This window comes from Mytilus californianus, unplaced genomic scaffold, assembly GCF_021869535.1.
Source record: "Mytilus californianus isolate M0D057914Y unplaced genomic scaffold, xbMytCali1.0.p SCAF_12, whole genome shotgun sequence".
Classification (NCBI taxonomy): Eukaryota; Metazoa; Mollusca; class Bivalvia; order Mytilida; family Mytilidae; genus Mytilus; species Mytilus californianus.
The window spans coordinates 31,162,788-31,184,553 of record NW_026262604.1 but is presented as its reverse complement, the minus strand read 5'-3'; positions in this window follow the sequence as shown (position 1 = coordinate 31,184,553).

Sequence of the window (21,766 nt, the reverse complement as noted above, 5' to 3'; positions counted from 1 at the left end):
ATGGATCTAAATCTTCCTCCGAAATGTTTGAAACGTTGATTTTTTTTATATTGTGCTGTCTCATTTTTTCTATAAATTGCACTTTCGGAAGCTGATACGAGGCTGGGGTTGCTAGATCAGAAACAGTAAACTGGCACTAAAAAGCAAAATATCCTCTGGTAGATCAAATATTTGAACTCCGGGTGCTGAGCACACAGTTGAGGACCCATATTACAATAACTTGCACTGTTTGTTCATTATTGTAGACCCATCGATTAAACCTAAACTTGCAATACATATTTTGACAATTTCCCACCAATATCAGATGTGGTTTTTTCATCTTCAAATCGACGTACCAACAAAGTTTATCTCATTTAACATCTCAACCATTTTCCAAACGATAGCTACAGATTTGAGCAGGGTTAATAGTAATTCCGGAGAAGCAGTAAAAGTGTTATTTTAAATGTAACAATGATGAAGGCTTTCCCCTCGATTTTGACATTCATGCACCAGATTGAAGTTGCTATTATCCACAAAAAGGTTGCAACTAGTGGAACAGGAATGTCTTACCCTTCAGGAAACGTATAGTTTATCATAAGTTTAATCATAAGGTACCAGTCATTTATACCTTCAGTCACAGTATTGACGTGTTCATTTCAAACTTTTACATAACGACCTAAATATTCTTTCAAAGAGTACAATGATAAACAATTACTTGAAATGAAATAGATTTTAAATTCGACTTATCAATCGTGATGTATTGTCAACAATTAAAAAGGCAGCGGTTTGGAGTAAGACGATAAAGGATGCATGTATGCGACCGATGAGAGAGATGCTTCAACATTTTGCTTAGTTCCTTCTGTTACCTATTCTAACATCGGACTCGGACTTCTTTTAAACTGAGTTTAAATGTGTGTATTGTTGTGTGTATTTTAGTCTACATTGGCTAGAAGTAAAGGGGAGGGTTGAGATCATATAATACATGTTTAACCCCGCCGCATTTTTGCGCCTGTCCCAAGTCAGGAACCTTTGGACATTGTTAGTCTTTTTTGTTTCTTTTTCATTTCGGTTCATATATTTATTTGTTTCGGAGTTTAGTGTGACGTCCATATTCTATGATCAAGTACGCATTTTTGTTTAGGGGCCATCTGAAGCCCGCCACCGGTTGCGGGATTTTCTTGCTGTGTTGAAGACCCATTTGTGGCCTTAGGCTATTTTCTACTCTTTGGTCGGGTTGTTGTCTATTTGACACGTTCCACACTTCCATTCTCTATTAAATTTATACAGAGTTTGTCTTTAGTGCCGTGTGGAGACAGTAGAGTGCATCTCCGTGCTTCAAGTGTATGCTCTTATAATATACAAGATAATGGGGTGTGTGTTCCAGCGAGAACATTTCTATGTTCACTACTTTAGGAATATTTATCTAAAACACATATTTCACTATTCAGCCCCATTTTACTTTAAAGTCACACGTCAGGCGGTACCCTGTCTTTTGTTTTTGTCCTCTGTTTTTGTAGTTTATGTATTTTGTCGGATACCTTTTGACGGATAGCGCTTGATGTCTTAAGTCGAACAGTTTTATCGGTTTACTAGATTCAATTTTTGTGTGCTGGTTCATATTCTGGACGCCAGTCTTTGCTCCTTTTAATTACAAATACGAATATCAAAATGAAACTCAGAAATGGAAAAATACTAAATACCAAACTCGTTCAAAGGGTATCTACACGTCTCAATCTTCAAAATCGCTTATCTAAAAATACTACAATCGCTAACATTTTATAATACTAAAAATTGTGGTTACCCTTAAAATTAAAACTGATATAAACTGAAAAAATATCAATATTATCTATTTACTTACATGATACAAACCGGGATGCGGTATTCAGTACGTAGGTGAAACTGGACGCTATTTACAAAACGCACGCAAGAACACCTTTATTGTTTTAGAAGACCCAATAAATTTACAAGTATCATTTATCAACACCTTAAGAAGCACAACCATCCTATTAGGTATTCAACAGTTAAACCTTTAGAATTAGTCAATTAGCAGCCTGAGGAATCTTATTCAAAATGTGTACTATTGATGAATTAAATTGGATTAAAAACTTACAGACAGTCGATTCTCTCGGTCTAAATGATAACATACTTTGTAATATATCAAGAACCGATTCTGTTAGCATTTTGGATATAGATTCCAATCGTAACCAAAATACAACCAAGCTCTGTTCTTTACTTGTTAATAAATTACATCAAATTTTAGAGGATTGCAACACAATTCCATATTGCAGTCCTAAGTATGAAATAGTCCCATTTATAATTTCATATTGTTATTCTAAACTGTTTCCCAAAATTGATATTTGAACACAATGACTACAAATTTTGTCTGCATCAATTTGTAGTGCCAGCATGTCCCTTTATTAATCAAATTACGTGATCGTAACACAAAATTCAGATGTTTTTACGTCACAGGCTGGTTAGATTTGCCAACTTAAGAAAACTAGCCAAAGTTTCACTGTGTGCGAGTCAAATTGTCCAGTCGAAGACTTAACTGGCAAGGAGGTAAAAAGTCTTACTTAAAAGAACCTACCTTGTACGTCTAAATATATAGTAAATATTTCTAATTATAGTAAATCCAAGTAGAACTAACAACACAAAAGGTAAACAAATGAAATTGATTTTCTCTAACTTGTTTGCCTCGATTTAGAAATAAACACTAAGTTGAATCTCTGAACGCACCCATTTGAAAAATCTAGAGAAATACAATGCGGAACTTCTCTATACTAAAAAAAAATGCCAAATTTAAAATAAAAAACCTGTCACAGCCAAAGAGTTTACAGATGTATGTCCTCTCACAGCCAAAGAGTTCACAGATGTATGTAATATTACAGCCAGAGAGTTCACAAATGAATGCCCTGTCACAGCCAAAGAGTTCACAGAAGTATGTCCTGTCACAGCCATGATTTGTGAATCGGCAAATTTGTTTTCTAGTAAAGCTGTCGTACCGGTTGACCCGAATCGAATGATTTGTGGAGATCTTCGATAAACAGCAGGCTTCACTCAGTTTTGTCATAAACAACATCAAAGAGTCTTTACCGAGCCCCTGTTTAGTATACTACAAACTGTCATTGTCGCAAAACGGATCTCTGGGACTCTGTCAATAACGATTATTTTCAGGATGCTGTTTGGATAGAAGCTTTGCAAATGATTTCACAGGATACTGCGTCGAGTGCCTGTTTTCTGTCATAAAACAACAACAGTTCCCCTTTTTGGTTGGATCTTTTGTTTTTCAATTTTTCATCCCTTGATTTTTTAATAAACTTAACTTCAGTATTTGGATTGACATCAACAATAAATGTGTCCTTTGGCATTTCTGGTATGATTTAAAGCCCTCTACGGCAAACATGCAGTATTCAATTGTCTCGGTGTGTTATTTTCGAAGTCTTCTTCTTCTGTTTCTGGCAGGTACGCCCTAAGCATAATGAAACTCTTTTTGATTGATTTGGTAGTATTTTTGGCAAAAATTTATTAGAAGCAAATATTTTCGTCGCCATTTTAGCAGGCGTAAATAAATAGTTACTTCTCTTTCACTTTCTACGCAAGTAAAAACAGAGCATTGAAAAAAATTAAAATCACTATGTTGTTTATTATTTCTAATAGAAAAATGAAATTTTTTTACATTTTATTAAGTTTAATAATGGACATTTATATGAATATATCATTTATATTGCTACGCGTAGTTAGATATTACATGTTTTTGTTATCCCCAGATGAATGGGGATGAGATGTTAAACCCTGGTAGTTGACCAATCAGATTTTAAGATTCTTCCCTCAAAAGAAATAATGCGATTGACACGGAAAAACTATGTTGTTTGGAGCTTTATCTGCAGGGACAACAACATATTTTTAATGGAGGCATGACATCCACTTTGAAAAACTTGGGTCATTAAAAATTGATGTAGCATGTGTTTTCATGGAGTCATACAGTTTTTTTCAATTCTGATTTGTATCAACGACCTCGGGGTTCACAGTCTTAATTCATATTTCGGGCATTTGGATTATGCATTTTGCAGAGAAGTGTTATTGACAATGTTAAGGTCACAAGTAGAAACGTGGCCATGCAGATTACATATGATTTGGGAACAGCACAGGTGCAATCAGGAGGATTAGACTTGAAGTCGACAATATTGAGATCCTGCAACACGTGTTAGTAATTGAAAATTTGAATAGCAATTGGTATAGATATAAAAATGATAGATCAGGCTGATCTTTAAGATAGAGAGGTAGTTTTGAGTTAACTGATTTATGATGAAGTATATTGCCCAAGTTGATGGCATCGAGAAGTTTGTAGGCGAAGGAACTTTTAAAAAAGAATCTTCTCTCCTTTTCAACTTTTCCAATGCGAACTTGACGCACAGTTTCCTTCTATAATCACTTAAAATTCAGCCTTTGACATTATTAATGTTTTTCGAGGACTACATTTAAAAAGTCCATTTTTTCTCAAGAAAATATGAACAAGAAAGAAGGCATTAAGGGTCTTTAAAAATTACTTTATTGATTATAAACCCCATTATCTAAGAAATGTGGCATATAGTGACAGGGGAGTCCGTCCGTCTCTTCGTTCTTTCTTCTGTATCACTATTGTATCTGCAATTGCTCCTAAATCGCAATGTTATAAAACTTTCACATAATCCTAATGGGGTGATGCACTGCTGCACTGCTGCACCTCTTATTTTCTTGTCTTCATCTGAATGATATTTGGTATGACATGGACTTTCATTTGAGAGTACCTATTTTGTATCAGCAACTCCTTCAGGACCTCTTATTATTTTAATTTATTGAAAATGTCTCACTCTCTTAACACTGTAATGCTCTTTAATTTTTTTTTATCACAATAATTTTGCGGTTTTAATAACTGAAGTATGGATTTTGTCATTTTTTTATTTCTAGTGAGTCGTCCTGAACATGCATGAAATATTTGCCAGCAGACGTTAAGCAACAATCAATCAATCAATATTTCTAGTTGGTAAACTGTTATATCCACAATTTCTGCTAAACCCCGTATAACAATTCATTGAAACTTTCTTACAAGCTTAACAAGATATCAAGACGTCTTATTTATTGATTACATTTTGACACAGTTAACCTATAGAATACTGGTACTTAAATAATTGTGACAGGCGTACACACTTCTTGAAAATGTTTCGGTTAATTTGTTACGAAATTGAACGGACCTTTGATGTACTTATTAGATTATAAAATTATCAAGAGTGACTTGTAACTGATATATAATTTGACACTAATTAAAAAGGGTACAATACCTGACAGAGTATCTCACACTCTTATATTATTTAACACCAATAAACAAGTTAACACCTGATAGCCATTTTATAATTTTTATAAAATATATGTGATCAATACCCTTTGGCATTTATGTTGTTCAAATTATCATAAATTGTTAAATCAAACCTGTTTGGTAAACTGCTAATTTTTTGTTCTGAAAACATTTTACTATCATAGGAATTACTGGGTCCATTATACAGAAAAATAATATGTAATTAAAAATTCTAATATGACGTGCTTCTTTCGCTTTGTAAACAACAGCGTGATAAAATTCTCGATATATCTATACTTAGCGCAGACTCATAGATGTACATATTGATGGCTGTTACTAATTACCTCCCACGTAAATCCACATGTATCGTAACCTATGTGCAAACACTATGTCGATTTCGTTGTGTTCAAATTGAAATTGAAAAAGAAACTACAGAACCGTTATTCCTATTCTAATGCATAACAAATAGAATTAATGCACAAGGGCTTAAAAATAAAATTCAGCGAAATTTCATGAGTGCATTTGGCGCATCAACGTCATGTCATAGCATGACGTCATACGAATGAAAACTCTCTAGCCGAAGCTTTTCCGTTACGTATACGTCCTAAGCTCGGATAATATCGCATTTAAATGGAGTTTTGAGGTAGGTGTTGTTTCATTTTCTATTCTATTGCATTATTCGCATATTTGTGGATTTCAGCATGTCAACATGGCGGCTCACACCTTAGTTACGACACATCAACTGTGGATTTGACAGTAAATAGTAGGCAACGAAAAAAAAAACTTTTTGGTAAAGATTTATAAGAATTTAACACAATTTTTCTAGTGGAAATTTAAGAAATAATTCATGCAAGACCTAGATTTATTAGAAATTTGTAGCTTTTATGTTACGGGGGGAAATTAGAACAGCCATACCCACGGCGATCTTACCTTCGCTTCAGTTTTTAAATTACCATTTTTGTCCTATTAGAATCGAAATAATTGTAAAGTTTATATATATAAAAAAAATGGAAAATTTTAAAGTAACGTGACAGGATAATTTCTTGCCAAACGCAACAGACGATGGCCTAAGGAAACGTCCTTTTCATACATAAATATATTGACCTTGAAACATATACTAACAAATAATAAACAGTCACATGACAAAACAATGCATGTAACGTGTGGGCAAAGGGAAATAACTACAATTTACAATAATTTCTTTCTGTATACTCTGATACATGTATTTCCTTTTAGAATGAAAACAACACTTTTTTAAATTTTATGCGTCAGACAAAAAGATCATCAGATACCACGCTTGCAATTTTGTACGCTAGACGTGCGTTTTGTCAACAAAAGACTCATCAGTGACGCTCGAATAAAAAAGTTAGAAGGCCTTAATAAAGAACTAAGTTACGATGCGCCTTTTTAGATGTACCTTTATCAGGAACGCTCATATCCATATCTAATATAAATAGTTTTTAAGATAATAGGCAAACACGCATACAATTAGTAAAAATAGTCATTAAAAAGCAACGATGCCAACATGGAGTGGTCTGGTGATTTTGGCCTTTCGAATTTTTTGTTAATCTTGTCTTGCTGATGATTTCAGATGAAAAAAACAAAGTTTTCCTCTATCTATTTGAGTTTTCAAGAAAATAGGCAAAAATGCAAAGAGGACAGTAATTCTTATATGGAGTTGTCTGACAGTTTTGATGTAAATTGAGAGAAGGTAGATCTCAATTCTGAACATTTTTGCACCGTCAGATATCTATTCATAGTGGTTTCTAGATAAATGACAAAACTGGCATTTTACCTCTATATTCTATTTTTAGCTATATGTTGGTCATGTTCTATGTTTAGCTATATGTTGGTCATGTTCTATTTTTAGCTATATGTTGGTCATGTTTTTTGGCAGCCGGAATCGTCGGACACAAGTATCATACTACTTTTACCCCACTACATAATGACTGTGACCAAGATTTGTTCCATATGACCAAGCAGTTTCAGAGGAGAAGATTTTAGTAACAGCTGACGAACGACGACGCCAGGTAATGAGAGTATAAAACCATTGTAAAAAGGTTTGCTGATCAAAAATTCTATAACATATTTGTTCTTGTATCTTTAAACGCAGTATAATTTACAGACAATTGAAATGTATTTTTTTTTCCAATTCGTGCACATACAGAAACGAGACCAGTGATAACATTATGCGGTGTGTACATGTATATTATATGAACAGCTTATTTTACCTCAGAATCTGTTTAATTAAACTGAGCTGAAAAATATCATTGTTCTACTTGATATCATTCACAGATGAACATAGATATACCCAACTAGTTACAATAATCTAGTCATTTTTCCCTCGATTGCGACTCCCCCGAATGTCCCTCATCACAAAATTTCACTTGCTATTAGCCACATGACGGTCCCAGGTACTTCGTAACCTTCAAAAGCACATGTGTTGAACCTAAGTTCTGTTTTAAATTTGTTTGTGTTGATTTTTGTTTTTTTTTTTTGTTTTTTTTTTTTTTTGTGGCATTTTTGAATTTCAATGACCTTTTTGCTAATATCTTCACTGGTCATGTCTATCTTTAGTCGGTACATCCGCATGTTCAGTTCAAGCTTTCGCATTAACAACTTCCTTTTAGAATCGACTTATCAATCGTGGTTATTTGGCTGACAATAAGGGAGCATCGGTTTAGAGTTGCATGACAATGTATGCTTGCATACGGTTGACGTGAGAGATGTTTGATCATTTCAAAGTACAGTATCACTTTTAAAAGTTCTCAACTTCATTGGATTCGAATTCATTATCTATTTGTCTCTACCTTCTCACAGCCTTGTGACAATGTGTTTGACTGGGTCTTATAACGTTAACTCGGATTAAGTATTTAACCAGAAGTCGATAAGTTGGATTCAAACTTGTCAAGTCTACTTCCGGTTGAATTGTAAAAAAATAGTATTGTGAGCATGAAAACCACATATTAAATAAACCCAATAAATCCATATAAGATGTTCTGTAAATATTTGCAATAGACAACTCGCACAATGAGAGGAAAGCATCACCACATTTCAAATTCATGGAAGACTGGTTTTCATTGTGTTTTTCAGAATTAAAAATTGTAATTAATTCCCAAAAACAAATTGTACATAAATGTGCAGTACTTACTCATGTTACTATGAACGTATGTACTAACTTTCCCTTTTACTATTTTCTTATAAACATCTTGTACTGACGGAAGTTATCACACATTAGATGAGAAATGGCAGATGGGTATCAGAGCCAAACAGATAAAGGACAGGGAACCAGTCTAGAGAAAGGCAGCTGCATCTGATGAAAACTGATACTAGTATACAACGAATTGTTGATAGTCGTAAAAACGTATTATGGCCAGTAAAATAAACAAAGTTACAGTTCAAGTGAATTTCTTTAATAACATTGTGATCCAGATTACAAGACATTTTCTTTTAAATTAATATAGGGGTTGCTTGGCATGCATGCGGTATTGCATAATGTATAGCCTACGAACAGGGCACTGAGTTATATAATCTTGAGAAAAATTGGTGGAAATGTCAAAGTTCAGAAACTTGATATTGGTTGTCACAGCATCATGTTTTCATATAAAATTGATGGTTATTTGGCGGGGGCTGTTGAATTCAACGCCTGTCGCAGAATAGGGGATATGCAAATTGTTGATGACCTCTACCTTATCCTTTTTTTAAATCTATATATTTATTTTGGTTACTTTGTACTGTTAGGTTGCTGTCTGATTGAATTTGACCCTTATTGACCTTTTATCCTAAGTTTTTAAGAAGCATGTAATGGTTATGTTATTCACAATACAATTTTGTTATCATTATTTCGATTCGATACTATACTTGTTGCACTTAAAAATATGGTCATTTTAATTTTACCGCGGAAAATGATGAGTACTTTTCGTACAAATCTACATTGTTGTCAGCATTTCTAACGTGTAAAGCATCATTAACATGGAGTTCAAACACTGCTGTACCAGTCCCTGAATAACAATCTTCTTTTGAACGATCTGAACGTCCTATATAATAAAACATAAAATTCTGATTGTTTTTATAGATGGTAAATGCTGAATCGTCAGTGGAACAAACCATTACTGTAACAAGAATTAGATAAAGTCCTTTCTTCTCACATATGAAGGTTCCATTATTCTTCATCGGGGACAAGTTAGAGATACCAACGGAGGATTTGATGACAGGGAATTTTAACTGGTAACCATCTGATCTTGTACCCTGTCCTGAACCAAATGCTGTGAAACCAACTGTAATAAATGTGTATTATAGTATGTTATATCTTTCAAAATGTGATACTAATAAAAATGTATAAAGTAATAGAAAAAAATGGATGAACCAACTTGAAGGGAGTGTATATTCGATTTACATCTTGATGACTTGTGTAGACACCTATTAATTTTTAATATACAAATAAGGAGATATGGTTCGATTGCCAATGAAACTATTATTAACCAGAGATTAAATTACGTAGATGTAAGCAACTATTGTTCACTGCATTGCCTTCAACAATAAAAAAAAACCATAACGTACAGTAAGCTGTATTGTGTATCCTTGATGTCTGTTGGTATTGGTTTTTTTTCTTTAGGTTGTTGTCTCATTGACGTGTACCCGAAATTCATGCTGATTGTAAGGTGCTAAGTTTTCTCTGCTTTTAAAATCTTTCTGTTTGAACCCGTTCTGTTTACTTACTACAATAAACTTACTATAACTAATTAACCAAAATTAATAGTGGTATTGAGGTGGAAGAAAACAGACTTGATAAATAGTGTACTATAGTGTAACATATGTATAAAACAACCGCTAGAAGAATTCCAGGTTCTCCTGATAGAGAAGGGATTTACAGAAGGTAACAGGAAACTAACACCGAAAACTTCATGTGACTTATATTATTGGTACCGGTATCGGATTCGACCCGATAATTTTTTGGTAATATCAATTATGTGGAAAACAAAAGAGTATGGAATGGTGTAATTTTTTAAACTACACCGTTGTCCTATATTAGTTATATATAAAGTTGAATTCTTTGATTCGTATTTTTTACGTCATGCCGGCTAACAAATTGGACCTCGTTATTTTAGTAGTATAGATGGGTGAAATTACTGTAACAACGATAAGTTAATGTCTTCTCCTCTCACAGGCAAAGTATCCCTTATGTTGAGTCGTAACGGATAATCTGTATACCGGTGTTTAAAAGTCATGAATCGATTGAGAGAAAACAAATCCGAGTTACGAACTAAAACCGAGGGAAACACATAAACTATAAGAGGAAAACAAAGGAACAACAGGAACACTGAAGTGCAACAAAAACAAACGCCAACATACATAGAAACGAACTATTTGATAACAACTGCCATATTCCTGACTTGGTACAGGACATTTTAAGAAAAAATGGTGGGTTGAACCTGGTTTTATGGCTAGCCAAACCTCCCGCTTTATGTAAATGTTCAAAAATATCGCTAAAATGACAACACAACGTGACAGAAATACAGCACAGACACACGCAAGAACATTCATCACAGAGAAACGCACAAACAAATAATATAATAGTCGACACAAAATGCAAACAGCAGAACAACAACGAACATATTCCATCAACGACAAACACCACAGGATATCAAAAACAGTGACGCACTTACGTAAATAACATGCAAACTCGAACTTTATACAATTATTTTCACAATACTCGTCCAAACAATTTTCATGACAATGATGTTATGGAAAGGCAATTTTATAATTATTTGGACTACAAACGATAAGACATAACAGATTATCTAACCGAAACCATAACAGAAACATCAAAAATAAATACATGAATATGGGATGTACAAATTACCGAGACACGTCGTATAGCAATGCAAATTCACACTCGAAAAACACGTTGTTTTTTTAGTGCTTGTTTATGGTTATGTTGAAATAAAATTGAGAATGGAAATAGGGAATGTGTCAAAGAGTTAACAACCCGACCAAAGAGTAGAAAACAGCCAAAGGCCACCAATGTGTCTTCAACACACTGAGAAAATATCAGCTGGTCTCTAAACAAAAATGTGTACTAGTTCAGTGAAAATGGACGTCACATTAAACTCTAAAACATATAAATGAACTAAAATTAAAAAACCTACAAGATTAACAAAGAAAACTTTTTTTTAAATGAAAGGAATATATATATATATATATACCAATGTCAAAATGGAAGACTAAGGTCAAGCTGGATGATGTTTTCTTATTTTTTTTTTTTTTTTTTTTTTTTTATTTCGCTTCTTGAATAATAGATTTTCTACTTGAATTTCTTGAATTTCTCCAAGAATCCACTGATGTAGTGGTAAGCTGAACCAACCAACAGCAGGACGATTGCGTGTTCGAATATCAACCGTAGCTGAACGAAAGATATTTCCTAAATAAAATGTATTTTAACATCACTTTCTTTACTTTCAATTTCAAAAAGACAACTCAATACTTGCAAAAGTGAGATAAAGAAGATTGAAATTGTTTTAACAGAATGTGTTAGTCTAATTGTAATGATTCCTTCTCTTTTGTTCCAATGTTACGGTCCCGTGTACACCACAACACCAAGTGATAATTGCTGTTCCATCAATCTTCTCCTGCAGTTGCTAAATTTGATTAACTGCTTGAATGAAATCGATTTTGACAGAAACCAGTGTCAGCGATTTGATTTGGATGGTAAAATCTTCTGAAATCCATTATTTTGGATGTCGGTCATCGATATTTCATATAGAAAGTATTTTCTCTTTCTATACCAATTTGGCAAAAAGTTTGTGTCTAACATACACGGATCATTACTTTTGCACAAACTCTATACCCTATTATCGTGACAATATATCTTAACACGACTTTTCCACATTTATTTTTTATATTTTCCCCGCAATTCACGTGACAAAGAAAAGACATAGTGTCTTTAATTTTAATTTTCTGGAATATTTTATTAACAATCTTTCATATCGAGTTCAATACTGACTTTGTATGAGTTTCGAGTATAAATATTTTCTTTGATTGAACTTGAAAAAATCTTTTCGATAAGTAAAGGTAAAAATTGAGTGACAGAGAAAGGTTGTGAGTCTAAAGACAACGTTTGACTCACCTAAGCCTTCTGAAGAGTTATCATTCCATGAATTCGATATTTCGTTTTACTAATGTATGAAAGAAGAGGGTCAATTGACAACAAAGATTACTAAGATAATTATAGTTTGCATATCGAGTGAAATTGGATATCGCTTGATATCTACATGAGTTATTTATTTGCTCGATATTATTAATATTGAAATTAAATAACGAGAGCAATATCAAAATATCACGAGGTGTTTAACTATTTATCTCATGGTATAAATAATATTGTCATCGTAAAAAGTAAAATAACAAAAATACCGAACTCCGAGGAAAAATTCAAAACGGAAAGTCCCTAATCAAATGGCAAAATCAAAAGCTCAAACACATCAAAAGAATGGATAACAACTGTCATATACCTGACTTGTTACAGGCATTTTCCTATGTAGAAAATGGTGGATTAAACCTGGTTTTATAGCTAGCTAAACCTCTATCTTGTATGACAGTTGCATAAAATTCCATTATTTTGACAACGATGTGTGAACAAAACAAACAGACATAATAGGTAAACATGTTAAAAATAGGGGTACAGCAGTCAACATTGTGTTATAATCTTAATCACTATTAAAACAAACAAATATGACAACAAAGAAACACAAAAAGGCATATAGACAAAGCACATTAGCAAAACTGAAAGACAAGAATACAAAAATTTACCAAAGCACAATAACACAATGACGGGATGTATACGTACCGAGCCAGGTCAAATGGATATCACCAAAAATAGACTAAACAGTAAAAGCAATATTCACAAAGACAAATAAAAGAATACTATAACACGTTATAAAGATGATAAACAACGGCAGTACCCAGAATCTATACTTCAAGACCATCGTGTATTATTTGTGAAGTTGATACGGAATATTTATCAACTAGGTAAAGTGGTTTTCGAATCTCAATTTTCACTTTAAATATAATCTAATTCTGATTACGATAATGAGAATATTGTGCCATGAACCAAGACTGCTCTAAACATCAAACGTTTTCAAAATTTGTATATGCCTTAAAATGGATCAAATTTTACAAAAAGTATATTTTAAAGTGAGAAATCTTAATGATTTGTATATTACTGTTCTGCTTCCTTCTTAATTATTACTAGAAGATGCTCGCAAAATCGCGGTACAATTGGGCAAGTGTTGAAACAAAGAGTGTGAACACAGTAAGGATTTGGAGACGGTTAATGTATTTAATTCTATTTCTTCAAAGAGATGAAAATGAGGAACATAATGCAAAAGACCCCATTTGGATTTCGCGGGCATTACGTCGACTGAGCATGCGCTAAAGCGTATAAGACACGGATCGATAACGGTCTCAGAATTTGGATATTTACTCAAAAATTGGCGTTTTCTGTGGAAAAAAGATTGTTTCAAAGACAAATTTCGGAAGTACAAAACACTACATTTATAGGTCATATCACAAATATTTCCGACTTCCTAAGGTTTAAGAGGAGTTGCGGCTCAATGACATCGGTCTCTTCCTTTAGTAGTATAGGTTTCTATAGAGTCGATATCTTATCTGATAAACCTTTCTGCTGTGGTGTAAATTTTAAATATTTACATTATATATTATATTGAAAACGAGGTAAAATTGTTTTTAGAAAATCTTAATGGGCTCACAAATGAAATTTAGTAGTGTTATCACTAAAATCCTTCTTTTTGTTTTGCTTTTTCCCGATGGACACACAATTCTATTGTTATTATTATTATTATTATTATTATTATTATTATTATTATTATTTGTTTTATCTTTATAATCCTCATTAGTATTATTATTATTATTATTATTATTATTATTTATACCAAATTCCTTTTCGTCTGATAATTCACTTGTCACGTTCTTTAACAGTATGTTTAGTTCCTGTTGCTTGCTTATCAGGTCGCTAGTGATATTGTTTTGTGTATTCCTAAAAATGTTGAAATCTGTACTTAGAGACCTATGCCTGTTGTCTGAATTGACAAGTTTATGATTAATCGTGGTCGTTGCATTCACTAACGAAATAAGTTTCTTTTTGTTTTGTACCACATCACTGTAAATCGCAGTTAGGTCTTGACCCCTGGCTTGGCTGGTCGTAGTTAAGGAGTTAACATCCTGGTGTAATGTTTGTACCTCCTGTTGCAAAGTGGAAAGAGTTTGTAATTGGTTAATGGTTTTAGTTTGCTTTAAAATTTCTACTTCCTTTTCCAGTTCTGTCGTACGATTTCGCGAAATATTCAAATCATCTTGCAATTGCACTTGTTTCCTTAAGACAACTTCATACTTTTTCTCAAGGTTCAAATACTGTTCATATATATCGACGGTTGAATTCGTCTTCTTGTCTATTGTTGCTGTTGTAGATTCCAACCTTTCTATTCGCAACTGGAGCCCTGTCATTGCGGCTATCTGATGCTGTTGTAGCACTACTTCTTGTTGAAGCTGTATTCGAGCATTATGTTCGTCCATGAATAATTTTAGCAAGCTCTCATAATGATCATCGGTCATAATATGTCCAACACGTGCAGGAGTACTAGTATCCAGAAGGAAGGCAGAAGAATTTAGCCATAAACACAAGAAGACATACAACTTATACGACGTGAACGCCATGATTTGAAGTCATATGATGTATCATATATTATTTATAAAATGCATTATCTAGTTACATTCATACACAATTAATGTCATAGGTTACTGATAATAAAGTTGCTATTTGAAAATATTCATCATCCTAACATGTAACCTTTTGTTATCTATTATGACTGGGTTAAGGAAATCCTCGTAATCTTTTTGATAAAAAGTTGACCTTATGTTGTATGTTAATTAACCAATAAATTTGCCGCTAATTAAGGTTACATCTGTTTAATAAATCCGCACACATTATAACATTAAAAAACACATTTTTCAGTCTGTAAGGACACAGGGTTTCGATTTTGAATTGTCTGATTGTTGTAAATTGTCTGATTGTTGTTTTTGTTTTTGGACAAAATTTTACATTTTTTAGAGGATCTTTTGTGGCTTACACCATCTTTTTCCTCAATTCTAATCAATTGTATGTTTTTCTGTTGTTCTTAGAATATCAGTGAATACAATACAAATATAAGCTATGGTTATCGAAAAGAGGAAGATATGCAATACCGTGTACATTTCTAACATTACTTGCCCTTGATTCCATTTCTCTTGATATACATGCTTCTACAGAAATATTAATGAACTGATCAAATACGACTGATGTATAAAAATGTTCTAAGCTTTATATATATATATGAAATAGGATTTACATAACTTTTACCCAATTTCAAAGTTTACTGAACAGCTTAAAGTTAATCCTGGTAGGTTAATAATTTGTATGAACTTCATTTGTACTATATAGTCATTATAAGGTTAACATGTCCTAGTGAAGAAAATCACTTGACCCTATTATTTTTTTATTTTTTTTTTTACAGTGTATTTGTAAAATTGTAATCTTAATTTAAACAATAGAATCATTGTCCAGTGTACATGTCTGATTGACAGGGATATCACGATCTTAACTTTTAACGTTTTTATTATTTATCTAATCTTTTGATTGACAAATGATTGATGTTATAAAAAAGATGAGGTAAATGCCGTCAAATTTATTCAGTTATGATCGATAGTATTTTGGCGCTGTAAAATCTTTTTATACAAGACACAAACATTATACATGTATGAACTGTACATTTACCAATTGTGTCATTTTCCCTATTGTGACATTTTAACTGAATGTGGATTAAAATGACGGATGATGCATGCATAGCAAGAAAGTGTATCTTTATTTAGATATAAGAAGATGTGGTATGAGTGCCAATGAGACAACTCTCCATCCAAGTCACAATTTGTAAAAGTAAACCATTATAGGTCAAAGTACGGTCTTCAACACGGAGCCTTGGCTCACACCGAACAGCAAGCTATGAAGGGCCCCAAAAACAAGTAGCGTCAAACCATTTAAACAGGAAAACCAACGGTCTTATCTATATAAAAAAACAACAAACGAGAAACACTTATGCACAACATCAACAAACGACAACCACTGAACATCAGGTTCCTGACTTAGGACAGGTGCATACAAATGCAGCGGGTTTAAACGTTTTAATAGGTATGTTTATATGAATTTACGAGTTTTCAACATCAGACAACAACTGTTACATCCTACTATATGCGATGTCATCATTCAAAGCAAGCAGTCATAAGTGATCGAGAAACGTTGTTTTCAAAATCAGTTTTACCCATTCTTCTATTGTAGATGATTCGTCCTAATCACAACCTCCAATAGCAAAATTCCTATCGACGTTTTATGTCCTTCAAGATATGATATTCCTAAAAAAGGGATAGAGAAAAAATGATCATTCAAAGCAATCCAAGGTCTTTTAAGCCCGATAAACATCAAACCTCTGATTTATTATGAAATGTAAAGAAGACGTTATCAAAAACACAACGTGACTTAGCAGGATAAGTACATTATTCTTTATTTATATATTGCAATGATATTTCAAACAAAAATGGCCTTTAAACCATCTACCTGTCCATTACCCATAACCCTAGTGTTGCAGGTTTCTTATGTAATTCGATTTAGAATTTGTCTTAGAAGACAAATCCACATGCTAAATTCAAATTGCATTTTTGATTGAAGAACAGTGATTGGAATATTTATTCAGAAGAAAAGCATGCCTTTTTTTAGATAAACACTATATCTATTAAATGTTCTATTCTAATAAACAAAAACGGGAATAATTTAAATAAGATAACTGTGCAAAAGTAAACCCTTTGACAAACGGCCTTTATTACAAGCATAGAAATGGACATGAAATTCTGATTTTCAATTCATCTTCTTTTAGAAGTGCCCTTGGTTTTCTCGAGAACATTAAATTCATCAGCTGATCACAATTCAATTTTGATATACCAGTCCGTCTGAAAAAGCATCTCTCGGGCAATACAAACAATATATTTTAGTGGTGGCGGAGCTTTGCTTATTGGTGATGGCCGTACGGTGACCTATAGGTGTTCATTTCTTTGTCATTTGGTCTCTTGTAAAGAGTTGTCTTATTGGCAATCATACCACATCTTTTTTTTATATATAATTTCATTTTTCTTTTAAAAAAGTCGTCTTTCATTGTCGCATACTTGTATTAAAGACATTTACGTCTCATTTTTAATTTCGCTATTTTCGCGGTAAAATTTAAACAAACCGATTCATACAATGAAGACCATGCATGGTACATAAACATATATACCAATATGATATGTAGAGGAACAATCTAAAACATCGGTTTTACAGATGACAGATCTATATTGCAAATTATATCTTTATTTCAAAATAGAAAAGCAACATTATAAATCAAAACTTGGGATCATCAGAGTCTTATCAGTCTAGAAGATATCCAATAACAAGTTGACAATGCGGATATTGTTATATGAACAACACTCTTTACAAAAATGGAAATGACAAATGTAAGTCTTTTTTTTAAATGTATACTATATTGTATCTGTTGCACAGAACGAATTGGTATCTGACATCGGAGGATTATTGCGAATGAAAACTGCGATAATTCAGATCATGTTGATTAACAGTATTGTCGAAGTATGAAGCATGAATCTCAAGTGAAGTACAGGATTATTTTTCCATAGAATAACGAAGTAGTATATAATGTTTATGGCTAAATTCGGAGTAATTTGCGGACGGAAAATCTTTTACCTTTTGTATTTTATAAGTTTCTTTAAAATAAGGCGACAGTGGTATTTCGATGTTCAAATCAAGGTCACACACACACACACACACACACCAACACACACACACACACCAACACACACACACACACACACACACACACACACACACACACACACACACACACACACACACACTATGAAATCGTATTAACTCCAAAAGGAGCTAGACTTGGTGCTTCGACAGGGTAATAATCTCCAGGTATGTATGCATCAACCGCCATACCATTCACACTCATTCAAAATGTCACAATCACGAACAGGGCATAATTCTTATATTCCCTCTGGAAGCTAGATAATGATGACTTTTTACAACCACTGTACAAGTTGTCTGATTTCCTCGCATATTGTGGGATGTCTTGTTGCCCAAGAGGTGTAAGCAGCTTATCTTTAATTGATCAGTAGCCTGCCAACATCAAGAATATTTGTTTACATTCAACTCATTGCTATATACTTGCGACTCCGATCATTATTTACTAGGATTGCTTGTTTTCCAGCCGGAGGTTGTTGGTTCTCAGGACTCCTTTACCACAAAAATTAATCGTCACGATTAAACCAAGTATGCGGAAAGTGACGTTATCTATCAGCAATCAATCATCAATCAATCATTACGGCTTCAGTATTTTAAAACCGAGTAAGAAATCCATTATTCTTTTTTGTTGGCAATACTGTTTGTGTTCCTAACACGATGTGAATAAAGTGTTCATTCAACAGAAGCATCATCATATCGATGGACGATAAGTCTTTAGAACCGAACATCCGTTTGCTTAGATACATGAGACCGTTATTATTTTTGCTCCACAAATGAAAACATTATTTTAATGTTTGAATCACGGAATGCACGTGTGAAATTAACGCAAATAACAATATTTCAATGATCAATTTTGAAAAAACAGTTGCGTGCGAAAACGAAAAATGCGCATTAGGCATCTTCTGATATAAAGGTTACTTCAATGATAATTTGGTTTTAAAAGATCATAATGTGTGAAGTCGTGTAGTCACGTTTGTATGCTGATGTGTATTCACAATTTTTTTTCAGATTTTGTTTGTCTTTTCTCGACAAAGAAATAATATGATCTATAAAAAGCTTTGATACACCACATCTCGGATTGTAAACTATAATTTATTCTGCAAAGTATTATATCGTATTTGGATGTTTGTAACGTTGCTTAGCTTAATCGAGCAGGATCTGGTCATTTTGACGGAGCAACTGAGATCAACCGCTGATTGAGACCGTGTTCGTGTTGCTCAGTCTTTTGTTTTCTTTGTTTTGTAGACTGTTGTTTGTATTTTAGTCGTTTAATCTTTTTTTGCCAAGACAATGTCAGTCTGTCTTCGACTTATGAGTTTGAATATAAAACAAATCTACTACGAAAATATTCACATAGACTGATTAGTAATTTGACAACTTGCTATTAAAGTCGTTCTACATTTCATTAATAACATAATTATCACAGTCTTTAAAATTAACTTATCTTTGCGTATTATTAGTGTCCAAATTTCGCTTATCAACATCAATATTGAATGCATAACATAACACAAACGGTACAAACATACAGTTGAATGTTACATTTGTAATCATCCGATAGATAGGTAGATCATACTTTTATTCACCAGATTTCAGTCGAGTTGCGATAGACATAATCTTAAAATTTTGGTTTTGACAAACTCTTTGGAACCATAAACAATATGTTTACCAAACTTTGATTGATAAATCATATGAAATGAAAAAGACCAATGTTGATATTGAGGTCACTAGGTCAAGTTCAGGGGCACACCAACTATTTCTAGGCTGCAGTTTAGGCAAAATGATGATATTTTACAACCATAAGTTAAAAAGTGCTTAATGGAATGATCTTAGCAAAGCTAATGGTCAAAGTCACACAAGTATTAACTTTACTTTAAGGTGTAATACCACCATTCATAGTACGTCACATCCGGTTGTACACGAAAAAGGGTCGAATAAAAATATTCCCTTGAATTTGACAGTTGTAGGAAATTAATCCTACATTTCATTGCTGTAAAAAAATTCTGAGTCAATCACATAACTTGGGTGTTTCAAAGCACCAGTTTTTTTTATTTGGTGTTTCTATAGTATATTTTTGAAACTTGAGGTTACATGGTTACTAAAGCTTGTAAACAGGGAAAAAATGGTGAAAATTTGATTGGTTAACTTCCAGTGATGGTTTTTTCTCTTATGTGCAATGATATAATATGTGAAAATTTGTCTATAGGACTGGACAGGATAAAACTTTACTCATGTCAAGTATTTCTTTATTTGAAACAAAGATAAATTCTGCAAAATTTTTAGAAAGTGCAAATTTAACAAAGACTAATAGGGAAAATCAATTGTTGCATTACACCTAATATGGGAAGCTGCACATGCACCTTTGACCTTGTGTGTACTCTCATTTGTTAAAATTTCATGCTATTTACGTGAAATATTACAAAAATGAAATATTCTGATTGGATTGAGTCTCAAAAACACATTTTATGAGAAAATTACCTTGAAATAGGAATCTACCATGAATATTAGTAGACAGAGCAAGCCATACTCAGTGTTTTGGGGAGCTTTTTCTGATTTTTTCTCCTTATTTCTTATATTTTGCTATAATAGAAGACTTTTTCCTAAGTATTACTTTAATAAATATATAGCTTTAGTAGACGAAAATTGAATAATTCACATATCAAACTAATTTAAAAAAAAATACAAATGATAACCATGATAACACAAACTGTTAATTATTTAATTTGCATGGGCAAAACGAAAAAAGGTTGAACTAGAGAATGGGTTAAAACCATTAGGTCGTTGATAAAATGAAAAATCTACATTATGATCACAGATAAATCTCAAGTATTCTTCACAATTATCTGATTACATCACCCTTAACTGTACTAAGCTATTTGCACAACCGCATGTTTACATTTAAGTGTATGGTCTTTTGTTTGCTTTTGTTAACTTCTACCTTATACATGTTAAATCGAGAAAAAGGTTTAACCAGACACTTTGTCAGAAAGGGTTAAAACAATTATGTCGTTGATAAAACGAAGATTCAACAAGTTGAAAAAAACTGCGTAAATGTTCGACCTAAGTTTGTATTCATAAACAAAGAGGCTGTGAAATGTCTGAACTCTCTTGACGACAGATATGGTGTTGTTCCTGCTGACAAAGCTTCAAAACAATATATGTGTTATTTCAAACCCCAATTGTCGTTACGTAAGTAATAATATTCAAAAGTATTTTCTGACTAGCGTTGTGACTTTTGCTGTCGTAAATACTGCTTTTTTGATTATTTTTATAGTTAAAAAGTACTTTCGACAATTATATAAAATTGATACATACCAGATGTTTATGAGGAATGAAAAACCACCGTACATACAGTCTTATGTGATATAAGTTCTGCTGACGATGATATTCTCAATCCTCACATTAAGGAAAAAAATGCACAAATAGGAAATAGTAAGTACCTAGTTCTCAGTAATCAAAACATCTTGAAATCAGTGAAACAAGTAAAGGTACAATTATTCAAACCTGAATCTAGACATTCTCGACGTTTTTTTGATTTCAAAATTACATTTCAGCTTGATTGG